The sequence below is a fragment of the Podarcis cretensis genome (genome assembly GCF_951804945.1).
Source record: "Podarcis cretensis genome assembly, chromosome: 14".
Taxonomy (NCBI): domain Eukaryota; kingdom Metazoa; phylum Chordata; class Lepidosauria; order Squamata; family Lacertidae; genus Podarcis; species Podarcis cretensis.
In genome coordinates this window covers 19492235-19514898 of record NC_137183.1, presented here as the reverse complement: position 1 = coordinate 19514898, position 22664 = coordinate 19492235, and the positions used below count along the sequence as shown (strand labels likewise).

The window sequence follows — 22664 nt, the reverse complement described above, 5'->3', positions numbered from 1 at the left end:
TGGGACTCTCAAGAGTCTCCTCCAGCACCATAATTCAAAAGTATCAATTCTTCAGCGATCAGCCTTCTTTATGGTCCAGCTCTCACTTCCATACATCACTACTGGGAACACCATAGCTTTAACTATACGGACCTTTGTTGTCAAGGTGATGTCAAAGAGGGGAATAAGAAGAGCAAATAGTTTCATTTAGCTCTTTAATCAATATGCTCCAATAGAGAAAGATGGAAGAAGCCAAAGGAGCGGGGAGTGGTCTTGCATTCGAATCCTGCTTATGGGTTTCTCACAGGCATCTGACTGCCCACTGTGAGAACAGGATTCTGGACTCAATGGGCCATTGGCCTGATCCAGCTGGCTCTTCTGACATTCTTATGAAGATGCTGGAGAACTACGATGTTCTCCCTTCTTTTCAAATTTCCATTTTATCAGTTATGGCTCCCATAGTTGCTGAAACGCATCGTACTTGAAGGAGTGCTTTACCCAGTACCAACCAACCTAGGCTTTTAAGATCCTCAGAGGAGGCCCTGCTAGTAGTGCCCCTAGTGAATATGGTCTGGAGGACCACTATATGAAGTAGAGCCTTTTTAGTGGTTGCACCCCAGTTCTGGAACACCTTCCTTGTTTATATCAGGCTGTCCCACAGATTATTTTAGGTCAGGTAACACTTTAAGCCTAATATGTTCCATCAGGCCTTTGGGACATAACGGGAGTAGAATTGTTAGCTACTCTGGGATTTTATGAGTGCAAAGGTGGGGCATAAGAAATAAGATAATCATCATCTTAATAGCCGACCAAGAGCATGTTCCACGATCTGGTGGAGCAATAAAACTGCTAGCGTGTTTGCAAAGCTAAGCAGGGTCTGGTATGGTTTCAAATGGGTTGGGGTACTGCGTGCTGAGATACCTGCATTGCAGAGGGTTGGACTAGATGACCCTTGGGGTCCCTTCCAACTCTACAGTTCTGTGATATACTAGGACATAAATGAATTTTATCCCATTGAGTCCATGAAGTCATGGCTGCAATCTTAGGCATCCTTACTTGGGAATAAGTCTAATTTTTAACCTAGTGGGATGCACTTCTGAATATACATTCACAGAAATGCTTTGCAAATCTGCTTAAATAATTTATCTGCCTAGGGTTGAGGATCAGGCCATAGGTTTGAAGCTGGCTATAGACAACTGAGTGTGAGGAACCAGCCACACAAATAGCATGCAAAATGTGTGGGAAGATGGAGCTTCGGGTCTGGAGGCTGAATATGGCCCTTCAGATCTCTCCATCTGGCCCTTGGGACTCTCTCTGGGGCACACCCCATTCACACCCTCTATGGGCCTGCTGCATATTCTCCTTGAGTGCTTTTGCAAAGCTGGAATGAACTGCTTCTCTGGATGGATGGATGGATATAATAATAATAATAATAATAATAATAATAATAATAATAATAATATATTATTTATACCCGCCCATCTGGCAGGGTTTACAGAGTAAGATGTGTTTAGAAACTGGACAAAGGCAAAAATTACAGCCATTGCTCTGTCCACTTTTCTTTCTGGCCCTGCTATGTGGCCCCTGGAATGCTGTCCTTAATAGAATGTGGCCCTCAGGATGAAACAGTTAATTATTCCTGATTTTGAGAATGTTACTGTGTTAAATCGTAGACTCACCAACACAAAGGAAAAACTTGTAAGGAGTTTATTTTTGTTTGTTCTAATGAGAAGTCATTGTACAATATATGTATGCTTTTTTTTTTTTTTTTTAGACTGGAAAAAAATTAGCAATGGTGCTAATTCCACAGGAAGCCTCCCAGGAAAAAGGGCTCTGTGAGTTTGAATGCTTGAAAGCATAAAGGCCTGGAATTAGACTATCATTTAAGGAAGCGTTACTAATCCAAAATTACAGCAGCAATTCTGTGATTTGTCGGGGTCCCACATGCATTGCTGGAATGAAAAGGTGTGGATTTTCCAGAAATGGAGCTCAGCTGTAGCACATAGTCTTGGGAAGATGAGAATGAATTATTTCTTTCCTCACGCTGTAGGGAGATGAAAACGAAGGTGCCATTTACGCAACCAGTTTTTGTTCTTTACAAACCATGTGGAATAGCATTTTGGACACAGCCCCGGAGTGTGATGCAAAGGCCAACAAAAAAGCATTGGGAGGGATCACTTTCTGTTTAATAATGTTATGCAGTGAGGTCTTAGTTTTAAAAAATCTATATATAAATAAAATGTCTGTAGAGTCCTTGTATTTGTGTTGGACAGCACCCAGTCGACTTCCTATGCTTAAACCCTATTGAAAGCAGCGGCATGGCTTTCAGGGCTGCAACTTGAGCTGCCCTGAATATTCTTGCACTTTGAAATTGCCCTAGAACAGAGGTGGAGAATGTTTTCCTGGCCCCGAGGGTCTCTTTCTAGCGGTGCTAGGGGCCAGAGGCAAAAGTGGGAGGAGCTGCATGTGCAATTTCCACTTTTGTACAGTACAGTGGTACCTCGGGTTACAGACTCTTCAGGTTACAGACACTTCAGGTTACAGACTCCGCTAACCCAGAAATAGTACCTCGGGTTAGGAACTTTGCTTCAGGATTAGAACAGAAATCTCATGGTGGTGGCATGGCGGCCCCATTAACTAAAGTGGTACCTCAGGTTAAGAACAGTTTCAGGTTAAGAACGGACCTCCAGAATGAATTAAGTTCTTAACCCGAGGTACCACTGTAGTCCAGTACACTGCTGTCTCCATTCAGACAAGCGAGAGGCATGGTCAGAGTCCAAGGTCACTTTCCAGGCATTCGAAAATGGGGCGAGCGAGGAGGTGTGGCTTGGGGAGAGTCTCAAGGGCCAGACAGAGAGGCATTTGGCCCCTGGGTCACTCATGGCCTTGAAATGAGTGTATTTGATGCGACCAAATAAAATACTCATGTGCATGGCATCTTTTCCACTTCATAGAACTGTGGAGCTGGAAGGGACCCCAAATGCCATCTAGTCCAATCCTCTACAATACAGGAATTTCGATTGAAGAATCCCAGATTGATGGCCACCCTACCTCTGTTTAAAAGCCTCTGATGAAGAGCGGTGGAACATTTCTTAGCTTCCTTAATTCATCTTGCCTTCCCCTTTAGATTATATAACCTTTCCCTCCCACTTTTCTCTTGCTGTCTTCAGCCCCCCTTGCCTTGCCTCTTTGCCTTTTGAGGTGATTTTGTTTATAAGTGTCTGTGACATTGCTTTGCCCAAGTAGCGCTGTGTCTCTGTCAACAAGCCCAGTTTGTTTGTGTGTTACATTTACAGTGGTACCTCAGGTTAAGAACTTAATTTGTTGTGGAGGTCTGTTCTTAACCTGAAACTGTTCTTAACCTGAAGTACCACTTTAGCTAATGGGGTCCTCCCGTTGCTGCCACGCCACGGCCGCACGATTTCTGTTCTCATCCTGAAGCAAAGTTCTTAACCCGAGGTACTATTTCTGGGTTAGTGGAGTCTGTAACCTCGAGCATCTGTAACCTGAAGTGTCTGTAACCTGAGGTACCACCATAGATCTCGCGTTTCCTCCAAGGTGCTTGAGGTTCTCCTTGCTCTCACAGGAACCTAGGAAGCTGCCTTGTGCCGAAAGACCATTGGTCCATCTACCTCAGGACTGAACCTAGAACGTTCTGCATTCAAGGCAGATGTTTTGCCGCTGTGTTGAAGCACTGGAAAGGATATGAGAACAGCTGGTGTGGATGCCGAATTTTGTTGCATGTGAACTGCGTGCTTATCATGTACCACTAACAAGTTTGGCAGCTGGGCGTATTTGACTAGAGAGATGGTTTGTGTGTGTCAGGGGGGCAGCATGCACAAACGTGATGATATCATTTGGCAGCAACTGTTATGTTAAAGGTAAAGGTAAAGGTACCCCTGCCCGTACGGGCCAGTCTTGACAGACTCTAGGGTTGTGCGCCCATCTCACTTAAGAGCCCGAGGGCCAGCGCTGTCCGGAGACACTTCCGGGTCACGTGGCCAGAGTGACAAAGCTGCATCTGGTGAGCCAGCGCAGCACACGGAAACGCCGTTTACCTTCCCGCCAGTAAGCGGTCCCTATTTATCTACTTGCACCCAGGGGTGCTTTCGAACTGCTAGGTTGGCAGGCGCTGGGACCGAGCAGCGGGAGCTCACCCCGCCGCAGGGATTCGAACCGCCGACCTTTCAATCGGCAAGCCCTAGGCGCTGAGGCTTTTACCCACAGCGCCACCTGCGTCCCTAACTGTTATGTTAGGCTGTAGCAAAGGAGAGAGGAGAAGGCATGCAGGCCCAGTCCATCAATACAACTAAGATCAGGAACTTTTGCCTCTCCCTTTCGTTGAAAATTTCCACCACAACTTGGCTTTAGGAAAACTTTAAACTAAAAACTTGTACCTGAACCTGCTCATTTTTCTCCCTCCCAAACCATTTTCCTTTTCTGTTGTGACCTTGTCCCTGGGTTTCTTATTTCTCCCTCCCTCCCAAACCATTTTTTCTTTTGTCTCATGAACTTGTTACTTGAAGACCTGCAGCAAAATGTTAAAGTGCCCCCCACTTGATAATATTGTGTTAGAGGCTATACAATTTGAAAACACAGTTGCGGGTGTTAGATCTGCACATGCAGAGCATCACTTGGTGGTACATGTAGTTGCCAGCTTTTGACTTGTTGGCAAGGGACCAATTTTTAATCTGTGGGGTTGTAAGATCAGGACACATTTGGTTCTTCCCATATGGTTTTGTGGTGTTACTTGATGGGAAGAAAAAGAAAACATGAATGGTGCTTTTCTTTCTAACAGTGCATGGTGATTTCTTTTGTTTTTTCAGTGTGTCAAAAGTGAATGTTTGAGATTTGCAAATTTAACCAAGGTCAAATTTATTTGGTTGTAGTCAGCTGAATGGCAGATGTCTGGTCAACTCCAATGAAATTTATATAGCACTTACCAAGTGTTCAAAGCGCCTCACCTGAGCTTCATAATCTTTGCAACACCTCTGTAAAGTTGATCAGATCAGCTGGTTTTTAGCTCAGAGCGTTCATTTACTGCTTTCTGAGCAAACAAGCTGCCAACATGATTTTTGAAGTGCATGTATATGTGGTATATATCATTATAACACATTATGCATGCATGCATGCACAAAATATCTAAGTGCATAAATAAATATATATTTCATTAGTAAATTGTATTCAGTGCACAAAAATTGTATTATTTGTAATGTGTCAGTATTGCCACAAAAACTGCCCTCACTGCAGTAGAGGGGTGAGGCTACGAAAAAGGAACTTTTAAAAGACCGACCTTGTACATTTTGTAGCAGAGGTGAGACTAAAAAACTGTGGATTTTCTGGTGTACTGTTCATCTCATAGCTATTTTGTAGTATGTTAGGAGAAATTCACACACCAAATGCAGATGATTTTTTATGAAGATTCTTTTTAAAAATAAAAAAAATAATAATAATGGCAAATTGCTGCAAAATGTGGAGAACTGAATTTAAGATTGGGAAAGATATAAAGAAATTGAGAAAATAAAAATGGACAGGTATTTCCAACCATAAGTGGGGCTTGAGTTGGTTGTTTTCTCTCTGCCTAACCTACCTCAGAGGGTTGTTATGGAGGTGAAATAGAGAAGGACTATATATTTGCTCTTTAAGAAAGGGTGAAATAAGAAGGTTGTGTTGTTACACTACACTCATTTTTTAAAAAAAATCAGTTGACTGTAGGGATGGACAAATCTGTCAGTTATGTGAGTTTCTCATTTTTCCAGTCTTTAAGTCCCGTTCACTCTTATTTCCTCAGCAGTATTTTTTAAAGTCTGCATGAAAATTTGTATGCATTCTCATGCATGTTTCTCCTAATAGACACATTTTTTTGCATGCCATTTCATCTTAATGTATGCATTTTTGCAGGCCATTTATCTTACTATAATGCATTTTGATGTGTTTTCACTGGTATACACATTTTTGGGGTGCGCTATCCCTTAATATAAGTGCCTTAATGCATTTTTCTGGTTAGAGAAGCACATCACAACATTCAGAGATTTGTGAATCGCTGCTCTGGACTCCATTGGGAGGAAGGGTGGGGTAAAAACTAAAGGAAGTAAAATAAAATATGAATCTGAACGATAGTTCTGGTTCAGTTTATTGCATGTTGGTCCACGATGTGTTAACTAGGTAGGTTTGTGTTAAAATGTGAACTGGATGAATTTGTCCCCCACCCCCCAAATCCTTAATTGGCATTTCTACTTTGAACATGACTTTCTTTCCCCCCCCCTTCATTGTGATCAAACTGAATTACACGTCCATGTTTCTCTCTGTGTGCCTGTAGAATGTATTGCCCCCCCCCCCCAGAAGGGGAAAACCCCACCGACCCTGACAAATTTGCGTGTCAGTTGATCTCACCTGATCTTCAATGGCTTCCTTTCTCTTCAGCAGAAATCACAATTGTTATAGTTGATGGCTATATTGATTGCCTTGCTTTTGGCTTAGTTAGGGGCAAGTGAGCCTCGACAGCTCGGAGAACAGGAGGGGGAGAGGGGAGAGATTTTCGACAAAGTCTTGGTCAGTTGGTCTCTTAGAAACAGGAGCCGCTGTTCCTATAGAAGAGAGATGTTCCATTCACCTTGGCCCTGCCTCAAGCACCACTCTTAAGTGGGCCTTGCGCATTCACATCCAGGCTCCTTGAAACCATTGAGACTGCAGCCATTTGAAAAGAAGGCCCAGCCTTCAATGGCAGGACCTTGGGCCATTCTAATTGGTTTTGGTTCAAGGGGCTACTGGATTTGTGAAAAGCCCATGGGCAACTTTCCCACGCCGTTCTCCAAGCAAGGGGAGGATGGAGGAGGGTGCTAACAAGGCTTGCAGGGGGTGGTGGCAGCTTAGAGATGGAGAATGGAAAGGCAGGAGAGCCATATAGGGTGAATTGAAGCCTCTCTTTTTTTGCTGGCAAAGCAATTTATTCACTCATCTAGGGATGTGGGTGGCGCTGTGGGTTAAACCACAGAGCCTAGGGCTGGCCGATCAGAAGGCCGGCGGTTCGAATCCCCGCGACGGGGTGAGCTCCCATTGCTCGGTCCCTGCTCCTGCCAACCTAGCAGTTCGAAAGCACGTCAAAGTGCAAGTAGATAAATAGGTACCGGTCCAGCGGAAAGGTAAATGGTGTTTCCATGAGCTGCTCTGGTTTGCCAGAAGCAGCTTGGTCATGCTGGCCACATGACCTGGAAGCTGTACGCTGGCTTCCTCGGCCAATAAAGCGAGTTGAGCGCCACAACCCCAGAGTCAGCTACGACTGGACCTAATGGTCAGAGGTCCCTTTACCTTTATCTTATTAAATGTCTATCCTGTCCTTTTTCCAAGGAGATGGATGCAACATATGTGGTTCTACCTCTTCCCCCTTCCACTTGTTCTCATACCAACCTTGTGAGGTAGGCTTTGCTGAGAGGTGGTAGCAGTGAGCTTTGTGTCCAAGGGTAGATCTGGAATCTCCAAGGTGCTAGTCCCTAATCACTAGCTACGTCTGACAATAGCGCTGCAATAAAATCCCATGGCAATGGCCTGTTCTTTGTATAATTATCCCTGATGTAATCGCTTCCTGTGTGCACTGGTCTGCCTGCCTGCCTGCCTCTCATTAACATGCTGTGTATTGTGATTTCTTCCTCCTTTGAGGACCAGCTTGTACATGCATCAGAAACAAGCAGGAAAGCGTTTCCCCCCCCTGGACTGGACAATGTGAGTTGTTTGGGAGTGGGTGGGGGAATCACTTAAAAAAAAAAAATATTCCCTACTTCAACAAAGCATACACGAACCAGCTAAGTCACAGGAAAAGACTAGACCCATTCCTTCTCCTTATTGTGCTTGTTTTTGATGTGTAGTGCAGTGTATGTAGAACCCCTTTCACCATAGGAGCATGTTCACAAACACAGTTGCCCACCTGGAGTCTGAAGTGGTATGGTCCAGGAAAAGCTTCACTCCTTATAAATCCATAGAATGTGCAGACTGGCTCTTATTGGCTAGCTGCTCTCATTTTGCTTTAGTGCAGGTAGTTTCGGAGGCTGTTGGGTGGGTGGGGGATAGAGCACAGGAGCCAACACCCACCTGTGCATATGATGAACTGCCCAATGCTGAATCTTGAGTACGGATTCTTGCAACTAGGCGCTCCACTTGCTTTAGGAAGACTTGCATTCGGATGCTTGCTTGCCACAAGCGCAATTTGCTGTTTCTTTTTCTTTTCTTTTTATAAGCAGCACTCTGGAGCTTGTGCGTGGCCTTGTGCTTCCTGGTTGTGAACAGACCCCTTAGTTAGCTATGTAATAATAATAATAATAATAATAATAATAATAATACTACAGTGGTACCTTGGGTTAAGAACTTAATTCGTTCCAGAGGTCCGTTCTTAACCTGAAACTGTTCTTAACCTGAAGCACCACTTTATCTAATGGGGCCTCCCGCTGACGCCACACGATTTCTGTTCTCATCCTGAGGTAAAGTTCTTAACCCAAGGTACTACTTCCGGGTTAGCGGAGTCTGTAACCTGAAGCATATGTAACCTGAAGCATATGTAACCTGAGGCACCACTGTAATTGCATGTAGCATTTTAGATGAGGATTTAGAATCTTAAGCCCCATATAAATGTTAAGTACCATACTATTACTGTGCTAGCTAAGGGGTCTGTTCACATGCGTGTTTTAATTTGTCCAAGGTACTTCACTTACATTATCTGGGTAATCCTCAGAATAGCTCTGTATGATGGGTCACTCTTGTTAGGAAAATAGGGAGTAGCTTTATACTGAGTTAAGCCATTGGTCCAACTACTCAATGTTTGTCTAAACTGAGCGGCAGTGGCTCTCCAAGGTTTCAGGCAGGAAGCCTTTCTCAGTCTCACTGGGAGATGCCTTCTGCATGCAGAGCAGTCGCTCAGCCCCTGAGCTGCAAACCTCCACTTGTTCCCATTTTAATTCGTTCAATGAGGAGACTGAGGATGAAATTTGCTAGCTTGTGAGTTGGTGGCAGAAGCCTCCTTGGTTCACAACTCAGCCTCACTGCAGAGATGTAGTTCATCTGGGCAAAAGCAGTGTTTCCACTCTAGAAAAAGGTTTGAATTCAAGATGTTTTCATTCCAGGTGTCCACCAAATCATGCCTCTCTCCAGTACCCATTCTGCTGCTGCTGCAGCAGCAGCAGCTGCTATTATTATTAAATTTCTATACTGCATAGTATATGAAAATATCTCTAAGTGGTATACAAAAACTGAAGCAACAGTAGACAACTTAAACAAAATATTGCAAAAACAGACAGTTACCTATAAAAATGTTACATTAATACACAGTTACTAACACACACACACACACACACACACACACACATTTATATATATTCCTTTTGATACACCCTTCCTCTCAGCCTCTGGGCTCTCTCTCTGGGCCCAAACAAACTCAGCTCACCCAAAGTCTCACAATGTGAACAGTCCCTGGAAACAGTGGACATCACCCTAGTCTGTTACTCTAGACCACCTTTTTATGGTTTCTCTCCTGTATGAATTTTTAAAGTGTGAGATTCCAGTCACCTTGAAATGTAAATCTGGCAACCCCTGATGCAGGGCATCTTTGATGTAGGTGGTACCAGGGCTCTTTTTCAGCTGGAACTCACCGGACCACAGTTCCGGCACCTCTCAGGTGGGTGCCATTGCCTTTTTAAGAGAATGAAGAGTTCATGGTGAGTTCCAGTGCCTATTTTTCTGGGGGGGGGGGGGAGAACTGGGCAGTACCATCTTTTGGAAGTGAGTGAAATAGGCCTTTGCTCATTTTGTGCCCACATGAAGTGTTCATGTTGATGCACTCTGGTGACATGATAAAGAAAATATGCAACTAGTTTATTATGACTTGATTCATTTTTCACTTTACTTCTGAGGGGAAATAGCACTAAACTTTATTGAGCCGCAGTGATGGTAACTGGATATTGATGGGTTGTATCAAACTAAGTTCTACTTGTAACAGACCCGTTGAAATTAAGGGAACTAGACTAGGGCCCTGTGGGACTTGACATCTTTCCTCAGGGCCTGCAAGACAGAGCTGTTCACCAGGCCTTTGGCCAAGGTACAGTCTGACTCCTTCCTTTGGTGATCCTCGTAGAATTCTGGCCCAGTGGTTGGCATTAATTTGATATTGAATTGATTTTAGAATGCATTGATTTTAGAATGCTGTGTTACTTTCTGAGCCCGACTTTGGCTGGGGAGGGCAGGATATAAATAAAATTTTATTATGTATTATTATTATGTCCACTAACGGACCAGCTATGAGTAGGACCAGTACTGGATACAACTCTCCGGCATGAAAGTTCTCTTCTTATTGATGATGCTTTTAAAGGGTTGGTGTACTATCTAGTTTTTCTTATCTGTATTAAGAACTAACCCCCTGATTAAAGCTCTGCAAAGAGCCCAGGGATCCATTCTTGCATGTGTAGGCCTTCATAGGAATCTGCAGAAGGCAATTGGTAGCTCTTGTTATGAATTTCCATTCTGATGTGTGTATCTCATTGCAAGGTGCAACTTCTGCCTTGGGATTAGTGTGGTTACTCTCCTCTGTGGAATTTCCTCAAGTGAAACTGAGAAAGAAGTCCCATAGCTCAGTGGCAGAGCACATGCTGTGTCTTCATGTTAGAAAAGTCCTGGGTTCAGTCCCTAGTATTATAAGTTGAAAGCATCTCTGGTGACAGAACCTTGGGTAGCTGCTTCCAAGATACACAGTGTTGGGCTATGTGAAATAGTAAGTTTATATCTCACATCCAGAAAGACAGTCCCCCTTCATAAATGTATCTGCACTGGGATGTGTGCTCCATTTAGACTTTTGTAACTGGGGAATTGATTGAAAACCGGACAGGAAAGAGGATGGCTTATTGCATACAATGAAGGCAGATGAAAGATTCACGTCCTGTGCTAAACTGACTGATGGTCTGGCTTGCTATGAAGCTTCATGTATTGTTCATGGGAGGTAGGTTTCTTTCTTGATGTTTCCTGCAAAAGTTTGAACGCATACAGAAGAGTCCAGTGAAAGATTTTAAACTTTCCTTACACAAAGGAGGGCGGCTCACAGACAGTGCAGGTGTGATTTAGCTTGTGTGGTGAGAGATTCTGGACCCCTTTTTCTCTGAGTCGTTTCTCAGGCGAAGCTCTCTTTTGCATGATTTATTTACACCCTGCTGTTCAAAATAATTTTGTAAAGCAGCTTAGCATTACAAGAAACATGGCAACAATAATATACTGTATTAAAAATTAAATAATGCACTAAAAATACACAGTGTTTTTTTTTATTTCAAAAAAAGCAGCAGATCACCGATTGTGCTGCTCAGAGAACCCTCCAGACGTCCTTTTTATTGTGCATTCATGATGATTTCTGGTCAGGCTCCTGTCAAGGTGGCCATATGCAGTACTGCTTTCAAAGCAGTTTGTGCCCACAAAAGTTTTGGGGTGACGATGCTGTTTCAGTGCATATTTTGTCATTTCTTGCTGAAATCCCATAACTTGTTTGGAGCTTTTGCTTGTCCTGCTTTTGTTTGTCCTGCTTTTGTTGCGCTTGTCCTGCTTTTGTTGCTTGTCCTGCTTTTGTTGCGCTGTGGTCCCTCTGGAGAGCAATAATGTGTTGGCAATGGGGAAGCATTGCAGAATTACTAACAACTAATAAAGTAGAATAAATGCACCTCTAATAACACACTATTATTGTGTCAAGAACATGGTGCACCTGTGATAAATCACTAATCTAGATTGGCCTTTTGTTATCTATCTTCAGAAATAAAAACATATTCAAATGGCATCTAAAAATGGTAGGGAAGGGGATTGCTGGATCTTCCCAGGGAGAGATTTCCACAACTGTGGTGCCACCACTAAGAAGTTCCTATCCCCATTGGATCTTTGCCAATCATAGGCTTAGAAGCTGGACCTCTGAAGCCAATCTTGAAGCATTGGTTTGAATTTAAAATGAGGAAGTGTGCATGTGTATAAATATATATATTGCACAAACACTTTAAATTAATATGTTGTCATGAATGCTCAAAGTTGGCGAATACCAGCGTTTTCAGATTAATTTTGCAAATTTTCCAAAACTCAGATATACGTAACTGAATGTTAAAAGGCACCTACAGTAAATGTGATTGCAGCATGTTAGTGTTGACTTGTGCATATCTGACATTCAGGGCTATACATCTTACTTCTGGGAATTCTCAGAATTCATCTGTGATTATCAGCATTTGCAAGGGAATGTGAATAGGCACCGAATTGTGAAATGCACGGTGTGTATATTGTTATATATTTATATAAAATCAGGGCTGCAAGTTTGGGCTGCTTAATCAATGTGATTAATCAGCCAATGCTGTAATTACAGATCAAAGTTTCTACTTCTCACTCGTCAAGGCTGACGTGAAAGCACAGGCTCTGTGGCTCAGGTTTCTTGAAATCCAGCTACTGGTGAGTCTGCCCACGCTTTGACCGCCTGCTCCTTAGACCAGATTTGATGAAATAGATACTTCACATTTCCCCTTCCATTTTACGTCCAAACCTGGCAGATAGTTTTCCTGTGAAGGTAAAACGCCCGTGTTTTCTTCTGGCAAAAGGCTTCGTGGCAACACTGCAATAGGGAATGCTTTGAATTCTAAAATTCAATGAAAAATAAAATATAAAATGTAAGCAATGGCCATTCCTTCTTAAAAAAAAAAGAAAAGAATCATTGGCGTTTTTGTATCTTAAATTACAATTTTTGTCTTTCCTCTCTGAAGACAGACCCTCCCCTTTGTGGATCCTCAGAAATGTTTCTACACTGAGGATTTGTAGTGTGTTTATTTATGTCATTGGTGAATCAGTTAAAAAATGAGAAAGTAAACTATAGATGGTTTGGATGTCAGGTCCTAGTCAATGAATTGTCATGTGGGACTATGCATGCCCAAGATAGTGACTGTCGTCCAAAGAAGTTTTCTTTAGGGTCCTCCCAATAGGATGATTTTATTTTTCAAAAAAGAACAGACTCCCATGCCTTATCAAACACTGTTTTTGAAGGTACCCTCATTTTCAAAAGCAGATTGCTGTGTGAGCTCAGAGTTCTCTCTCTCTCCCCCTGCCCCAATTGGGTACACAAAACTGGTTGTGCGATTTGTTAAATTGCAGCTAGCGACTAAAGGTAAAGGTAAAGGGACCCCTGACCTTTAGGTCCAGTCGTGGCTGACTGGGGTTGCGGCGCTCATCTTGCTTTATTGGCTGAGGGAGCCAGCGTACAGCTTCCGGGTCATGTGGCCAGCATGACTAAGCCACTTGTGGCGAACCAGAGCAGTGCATGGAAATGCCGTTTACCTTCCCGCCAGAGCGGTACCTATTTATCTACTTGCGCTTTTATGTGCTTTCAAACTGCTAGGTGGGCAGGAGCTGGGACTGAGCAACGGGAGCTCACCCCGTCGTGGGGATTCGAACCACGACCTTTTGACCAGCAAGTCCTAGGCTCTGTGGTTTAACCCACAGCGCCACCTGCATCCCACTAGTGACTACAGATGCTTAAATGTCATCCACACTTCAGTGCAGGGGTGGGGAACCGGTGGCCCTCAAGATATTGCTGGACTCCCATTGTCCCTGAAAACTCCCATTGTCCCTGATGCTTGGCCATGTTGGAAAGGCATGGGAGTTGAAGGAAAGGGGAAGAATAAGCCGTGGATACAAGATGCTGAAGGAAGGGCAAGCCTGAGTAGAATTCAGGGGATTTTGGGATCAGTGGCAGAGTCTGCTTTGAATGCAAAAGGTATCCGGTTCAATCCTCTCGAGGAAGGACTGAGAGAGACCCCTGTATAAAATCCTTCAAAACTGCTGACTGCCAGTGTAGAAAATACTGAGCTAGGAGGACCAATGGACTGAGTTGATGTAAGGCTCTGTTCCTCTGATGCTCAAGGATTTTGATCTCCGAAAAGTCCTTTGGGAGCTGACCTGATCCAGGCTTCCTGGATGTGTATGAAGTATGGAATGGAATTATCCTTTGGATTTTTGTGACACAGTTCTTGGCTCGGAACATTCCAAAATGGTTTGCAAAGATTTATTTTAGAAATGCTTATTTTGTGATAAAATGCCTATTTAAACGCTTGTGAATACTTTTTGTGTGTGGCAATAGGGGGAAGAATTGCAGACTTTATGCAGAAATGGGACAGGAGGGCATTTGGAATATAGATGTTTGAAATTGACATGGATTGGGAATAGAGTGGCCTATCAATCCCCGTTGTAGGCAAGGTAGCTAAAGGTTGCTGCATCTAACCTCCCAAGGGTCCTATTGTGCTTTTAAGAATTGTGGCTTCCACTGTTGCTGCAGCATTGAACTGTAGTTTGGCCGTCTTGAAGAGGGAATCAGGGCAGTGGGGATAGGATGCCGTGTGTCACAAAACTGTTAATTCCTTCGCTTTAGGCTTCTAATGTGAATAGAAATGCATATAATGCCATCCACACTGAGACATGGCAAAAAGGTCTGTATTAGATGCCTCACATCCAAATGAATGTACATTGCATTTAGTTTAGAGGTGTACAGAAATGGTGTTGGTCAGGCATAGGCAAACTCAGCCTCCAGATGTTTTGGGACTACAACTCCCATCACCCCTAGCAAACAGGACACCAGTGGTCAGGGATGATGGGAGTTGTAGTTCCAAAACATCTGGAGGGTGAGCTTGCCTATGCCTGGTGTTGGTGATAGGTATTACTGGGTACCAGCCAAGGCTCATGGCTTCGAAGGAGGTCAGTGCTGATCTCTAGAACCCCTTACTCTGTTCTTTTTCCTCTTGCTATTGCCCCCTGCTCTGAGGGGTTCAAGGAACTGTAGCCAGCAGCCACTGCTTGCTTACTCACCTGCCCTTTCTCTGGGAGCACTGGTGGGGATTAGGCAGCAACAGCAGAAGGGAGAGGAGTGGATCATATTAAGGACATCCTGTCCAAAGTCTCTCCTCTCCCCAGCTTGGAACACCACAGGCACGAGCCTCACTGGTGTTAGAAATCAGCCAGGGACCAGGCATGTTTTGTGACTGGAGCAGGTCCAATTGAGACCACTTGGAAATCTGTGGTTGCCAGCTTGGTGACTGGAGAAAGCAAAATGTCACTTAGAGGAGAATCTGAAATATTTTCCTTGAAGCTCTCGTTTGTTTTATTCTGGAGTGCTTTATTTGAAGTATTAATGTGTTGTAAACCACTTTGAGCTTTGCTCTTTAAAATACAAAGTGGTATAGCAATGAAATTATCATCATCATCATCATCATCATCTCCATCACAAAAAAAGAGACAGCAATAACCTAGGTTTAATGTGCCATTGGCGATTAGATTATATATCTGAGTTTTTAACAATGACCTCACCACCTTGAAAATTCCTAATCCAAGATACACTCACTAGACAATTACTCATCTCTTAGTTAATGGAGGAAAAACTCAGTGGGTCTTTTAAAACTTCTTGGTCAATAGAAGAGCAAGCTGGCAAAAATGCCAGTAAGTTTCTGACTTGTGATGCTGAAATATCATCATTGACCTGACCAAAGAGCTCTGATATTTTTCTTCTTAGAGCTCAGTTCTGTTTCTCCTTTCAGGGAAAGTTTGGCTGCTTCTTATGAGATGTCCTCAGATGGCTTACCCAGTGCAGATTCTTGTGATCAGGGCATACGGTAATATAGGTATAAAGGTTCTATATAAAGATGGCGCAGACACCTGAATTTGTATGCCATTTTGAAGGGCCCAGTGCATTAGTACAGGGGTCCCCAACTTATGTGGGACCAGGGACATATTTGGGGGAAGATAAGAAACCATAAACTACTCATTCCAAGAAGAAAACCTGGTGATGCAGAGAAGTTGTTTCCATTCCAAACCGTTTTCACCCCCACCCAAAAAACAAGTAAAATGTGGATGAGAAAGGAGCAGGCAACCCCCCTCCAACAGCTCCTTAAATGACCAGAAAACCAATTTTCAAAAATTGTGATGGGGAAGGAAGCATGGTGAACCCCATGAAGGATATCTGAGAGTGTTGTGTTGCCCATGGACACCATATTGGGGGTCCCCAGTACTAGGCTATAGATGCTACTGTGGCACTCTTCCTTGATGTATGTTCATGCTCTTATTAATGGGATTGTTTTTGCATATGGTGACAAGAAAATCATGTTGTAGGCTAAAAAAGATTCCTTTTTAAACTGCTGTTCTATATTTCTCTCCCCCTCCCCATTCCCCACCCAGATAGTTGTCAAAGATTTGTTTTTGCTTTCAAAAGCTCTTTGCATCTCTGGCTAAGAGATGTTGAAAGGTATGTTTTGATGTATGCCTACAGATGAAAGATACGCACCATTTTTTGGTAGCAAACTGGACCTTGTGCCTATTTGAATACATATTCAGATCCTCCCCCCCTTTTTCTTAGTTATTTATAATGTACTGACATCAATGGATTTTTATTGGCACACGAGTACTTCAGTTGTTGCCGCTGCAAAAATCCAGCTTTTTGAAGTGGGGGAGAAAGTGACTTGAGCCTTCTGTGTTTATGATGACTTGGTAAATCGGGGGTGGGGGTGGGGATCCCTGGAGATGTTGCTGGATTCTCCACCCCTCTTGTAAATCATTTTTATCCAGATATCCTGCTCACCCCTCAACAGTCTCCAGTAGGGCTCTAAATGAATTAAATAGTTTTTTTTAATTGATCAACTGTTATTTAGCTGTTATTTAGATTTAAAAATTATATATGTACCTTTTATGATATATTGACAGCTGGGGTAACTTAATAATTTAACAAACAATGCCTGCTTCTTCATGTAGTAGCTATTATTTTCTTTTTATTGCCCCTCATGCTAACACAGCTGACCCAAAACAGCATTAAAACTTAAACAAGCATGCCCCCATCTTAGTCCCACTGAACAAAAGTTCCCTTGACTGACAAATCGACTTAGGTTTAAGTTGATTAACCTACCAAGTTAAAAGTTTCCAGATAGGGAGTAAAAAAGACCCTTGTGAATCCAAATTTCACATGACCTTTGTGGTGTGAGTATTTCAGAGCCCAAAGGAGGCTATCCTCCATATATGGGCACATACCCTTGTTGATATTATCTTTGCATGAACATAGAGGTGCGCTCAATGGCACACACCTGCTCAGAAATCAGTTCAATAATTAGGCTGCGCAAGAGGGGCACGCCTTTGTCTGCGATGCTCTGTCTGTGATGCAGGCAATAAACGTCTGTTCTCACCCTGCATTCTGTTAATGAGATAGAGACAGGTAAGCATCACACATCTCAACTTCCTTGCCTTCAGCTACATCAATGAAACAGTGACAAGCTATTAATGGGAGGTGATGGGCCGAGTGCTAATTAGTGCTTCTCCTTCTCTCTTTCCCCTCCACCCAACTTTTACTAACCCTGTGCACCGAGATCTTTCTCACAGTCTTTCCCTTAAGCTTGCTGTCCTTTGTTTTCAAGTAGTTCATATAAAACAGATGAGCAGAGGGATTTTTTTGGGCGTGGGAGGGTGTGTCTGAATGGTATATCGCCATGCAAACCTACATGTGCTTATTAAGAGGTAAATCTCAATTAGTTCAATAGGACTGAAAGCCCAGTTAAGTGCGTATAGCAACTGTCAACATCCAGGTGCTCTCCAGATGTTGGACTACATTTCCCATCATCCTTGACCTTTGACCCTGCTGACTCAGGCTGTAGTCCAAAACAGCCGGAGGGCATCAGGTTGGAAGAAGACCAGTAATGCAAAACAAGGAGCCATCTTATACCAGGTCAGCCTAGTTGTCCATCTAGGACTAGTCGTTGATAGACCCTCTTCTCCATGAATTCATTCATTCTTTGTTAAAAATGCTAACTAGTGGAGGCTGCTACTTCTTTTATGGGTGTGACTTCAATGGCTTTGTGTCCCATTCTGGGGGATGCAGTTTAAGGAGGATGCAGACAAGCTGATATGGGTTCAGAGGAGGGCAGTGAAGATGGCCAGGAGCATGGAAAAGAAGTCATGGGATGAAAGGCTGAAAAACTGAACATGCTAACTCTGACGAAGAGAAGACTGGAGGGACATAAAAACATCCATCAAATCCGTGAAGGGCTGTCACATAGAATACTTGTTTTCAGCTACCCTGGTGCAGAGGAGTAGGCCAAACAAGCTTATGTTACAGAAATGTGGATTTGGGTAGGAGACATTTCTTAGCTCAGGGATGGGGAACCTCAGGCCTGGGGGCCACTCTCTATCTGGCCCTTGAGACTCTCCCCAAACCATGCACCCTTTTCCCCCCAAGGCCACTCCCCTCACCAGCTCTGCTTTGCACCCTCCTTGAGTGTTTTTGCCTGGAGGGGGCATGTCCTTGGACTCTGATAATGTTTCTTGCTTGCCTAGGTGAAGGTTAGAGTGAGTGTGTGGACTGAGTCAATTAGCATTTGTTGCTCCACCCAGTTTTTCTCCTGGCCCCACCTACCACTGGCATGTGGTCCCTGAAGGGTCCACTTTCCCACCTGTCTTAACTGTACAAGCAGTTTGACAATGGGACTGATGACCTAGGGAGGTCGTAGGGTCTCCCTCCCTGGGTGCTTTCAACCAGAATCTGGACACCCACCCATTGTGGGTGCGCAAGCTCTTGATTTCCTGTATCAAGCAAGGGGTTAGTTAGATGGAATTGCATACAAGGCCCTCTCCAACTCTAGGAGTCTGCGTCTCACTTCCCTGCAGTAGTGGTAGGGAACCAGTAGTCCTCCTGCCATTCTTGGGCTCCAACTTCCATCAGCACCAGCCATCAAGACCAGGGATGATAGGAGGTGTATACCAACATCATCTGAAGGGCCACAGATTATCTATCACTGGTCTACACTGACTGGATTTGCCAGTCTAGGTTCACCCCCTGGCATCAAATGTTGTGTTGTCGTTTATAATGGTGGTATTTAAAATTCTTAAGACACTGTGATATATCTGATAACCGGTGGTATATTTACACACACACACTTTAAATCAGAAACATGCATTTCTATAGGGCTTGTTTTACTATGAATAGGGTTTCAAATTTGATTGTTGATGTCCATCCAGCAGTGCAGACAGAGCATTTTTAGACTCTAGGCTTGGTCATCGTTTGTTTCTTCCCCTTACAGAGTAATGTGTTTTACTTGCTCGCTTCAAAATGTGGCAAGCCAGCCCAGCTACTTTTGGGGGCCTTTCTGCTTATTCCACTTTTGGGGGGCCACCTGCCCCCAAAGTCCTGCCCTGATGGCAGCAGTGTGCCTACCCCTTCACAGAAATGAAGTTTGCAGGGTTCCTTGTATGAGAGGAATTAAACCAGATGAAGGCTGTGATATGGAAATGCCCCTTTATTCTGTGATGCACTTTAAAGGCAGTTACAGTCGTGTTTGCTGTGAGCAGAGGGCATTTCCCTGCAGCAAGCTCATTGGCGTCGCACGGTCAGGTGTGCGTCCTTAAACACCCATGTGGAGAGCCACAACCCTGTGGGACCTTCCGAAGTTCATGGACGTTTTAAGGATACACACCCAACCATTCACGCTTTCGTTGTAGCAAATGCCAACGCATTCATCAGGGCAAGCACAGACGTGGATCATTGCTAGGGACTTGGGGCATCTGAAAGAGTAGCCGGCCAAGGTATTGCATAGTGACCGATTCATCTCCATGACTGAATGGCTGTTGTCTAGTCCCTCTCTTCTTCTTTGTCCATCTCTCTCTCTCTCTCCCCTCCCTCCCTTGCACCCCGTTTTTTGTGCTTGCTTTGGCAGAGGGGTTGCCTTGCTAGCTCTTCAAATGCAAACAGTTATTTTGTTTGTTTTTCAGACAGTGGTGGTGCTTTGTAGGCACACGGAAGGGAGCGAGGCGGGTGGGCAAAGGGTGGCCGGCGGGGGGGGGGGGATACGAGAGAAGGACTCATTCACATTAGCGGAGTTCTTATTAAAGCCGGGTGCGCAATGGCCAGTTGCTCGCCACAAAACCATATGCTGCTTCCCAGACATAAATCCCATGCAGGAACAAAGCCTTCTGTACCTTGGGCCACAGTTTGTTCTCCCTCCCTCCCCACTCTCTCATGCCGGAGGTTTCCTAGTGCCAGGGAGATATGATAATTCTCATGGAGAGAGAGGGAGGGAGAGAGAGGGAGGGAGGATAAAAATGCCTTTGCTCTTTGTGTCTGTTTAATTCAATGCGAATCCCCAGCCCTGGACATCATGAATGGTGGCTTTGTATTGGCCTTTCCTAAGCCTCAACCGCCAAGTCTCCCTCCCTCCCTGGCCTCCCCCTTGTTTCCCACCATTGGATGCCGATTAACAAACTAAATTATTTTCCCTCCCTAATGATGTTTTCCCACTTTGCACATGGGGTGGATGGATCTGGTGGGGGAAGGAAAAGCTTCTTGTAAAAGGAGATGCTAACCCAGCCAGAGAAAAGGAGCGAGCAGGATTAAAGAGCTTGTGTGTGTGTGTGTGTGTGTGTGTGTGGTGGAAAACGTGCTTAATGGTGAGGAATTTTGTTTTGTTTTGTTTCTTGCTTTTTCTAGCGTTTCTTCTAATTACATGAAGCAAAATGGGGGTACACTGGCCTGGTTCGCAAGGCACCCTGAGCCAAACCTTGGCTTAGCGACACCAATGCAGAGCTAAACCAAGGTCAAGCTGGTGTTTCTTGAGCCAACATCAAACATTGGTTACAGCTTGTAGTAAGCAAGGGTTGCCACACTTTCAAAGAGTCAAAACAAAAGTTGTTGAGCCTTTTTGGGGACAAAGTTGTTCAGCTTTTTTGGGGGGGGGGATTTGCCAACAACATACGCCCAACATTTTCAAGACATTTCCAGTGATTTTCAGAAATTCTGCCCGGACGCTGTTTCCGACGGACGATTCCCAGATATGTCTGGGGAATTCCGGGTGCATGGCAGCCCTACAAGGAGAGAGCTTAACTGTGATTCCTGGTTTGGACTTTGGGTTGATGGGAGCACAAAGGTCTGGTGAGGAACAAAGCAGCTGCAAGTTCTTCCCTGGAAACCGACACGATATCGCTGAGCCACAGTTTAGCATGCTGTGTGAACCAGTTCACTGTTGTGATGTACTGGTGAGGAGTCTATGGCTTAAATTTTAGCTCAGCCCATAAGTTCAGCTCATTGCATGGCCTTAGGCAAGCTAACATGTTTTCAGCCTCTCCCCCCTGCCCCATTTCAGGATGACACCACCCTACAGGGCTATTGTAAAGGGACTTTAATCTGAGTTCTGTTAGTTTGGTTTATTCCATTTGTTCATTGCTTCACACAGCTTAAAAAGTGATTTATAAGGACATTATAAGGATAACGGAAGTCTTAACATATGGATTTTTTTTATGTTACCTTTTTGTATATGATGTGATCTGTTTTTTTTTTTTTGTTCTCTTTGTGATGAAGGGACTTAATATGTAAAAGAATAAAGATTAAAATGCCAAAAATAAAGAGTGCTTCACGACTGAGTGGGGATTCAAACTGTGGTCTCCCAGCACTCTAAACATTGTGCCACGCTGGCATTAAGGGACATGCTAGATTGTATAATTTCACCTGTGTGGGTGATTGTATTTTTTTTTTTAAGTGTTCCCCTGTGGAAAAGAAAACCTCCCTGTATTTAATAGACTAGAATATGGTACACCGGAAAACGTGAGACCAACTGGTTACAATGTCCAAGGTAGAGTGTGTCATATTCCCACCTCTGGTCTGAAATGGCACCGTTTGGAATTCTGCCACCTCATATTGCTTAATGCATAGATAAGCTCCTGGGTCCTATCTCTATAACTGACAGTATGAAATAGTAAAAATCTGAGTGGTTTGTTGTTGTTTTTTTGGGGGGAGGTGTCATCGCAGACTGTAATACTTCAAAATAAAGTATCTGAAGAAGTGTGCATGCACACGAAAGCTCATACCAAGAACTAACTTAGTTGGTCTTTAAGGTGCTACTGGGAAGGATTTTTTTTAATTTTGTTTTGACTATGGCAGACCAACACGGCTACCTATCTGTAACTGTAATACTTCAGACTGCAATGTGAATATATCCAATGCACATTGCATATTGGATAATAAAATACCATGTTAGGGAGAAGGTTGGATGGATTATGCTCACTTTCTGCAAGCACAGAGTTCTGTTTTTGTGGGAAAGCAATCAAATGTCCGACATCTCCCATTCCATCTTGAACCCACACACCTACAGCTTAAAGTGGTGTAGTTCAGCAATGACTTTACCACTTGATTCTGTCAAATGAGTATAAACTGGAAACCAGCCTACCAAGCGGAGTCCTCAAATTCCTTATTTTAAGGCCTGCATAGATCATCTGAAAACTAAATTCTCTTTCGGCGTCCATTTTTCTGTGAATGACAAGCAGTAATTACTTGACATCCATCGAGACGTGTGGGAGCCTTTCTCTAATTGAGATGAATTTTTTTTCTTCTTCTTCCTTAATCAGACGTGACTGAGAGTTCATGACTTGGGATGCGGTGACACAAAGAGACAAGACATCTCTCTCTCTCTCTCTCTCAGCTTGGAGAGGTGAGTCAATGGATTTGGACACAGAAGGCAGAGGGGCTGGCTGGGTTTTTACTTTCTAATCATGCACATTCTATGTATGGGAGTATCTACTCCAGAAAACCAGAACCAATCATATTGGTTGCTTTGGGTGCTCCTATGTAAAAGACATAAGACGAAAATATATTAGTGGGAAGAGAGTCAGTTTGACATAGTAGTTAGAGT

At 43.8% G+C, this 22664-nt stretch overlaps 1 long non-coding RNA gene across 2 annotated transcripts in view; it reads left to right on the top strand.

The window, feature by feature from the left end:
• LOC307203523 overlaps nt 1-22664 on the top strand; it is a 101253-nt gene that overhangs the window by 24504 nt on the left and 54085 nt on the right. For both annotated transcript variants that reach the window (XR_013833222.1, XR_013833223.1), the window contains exon 3: nt 22381-22463. This is a non-coding gene — a long non-coding RNA (uncharacterized lncRNA). The remainder of the gene's footprint in view (nt 1-22380; nt 22464-22664) is intronic.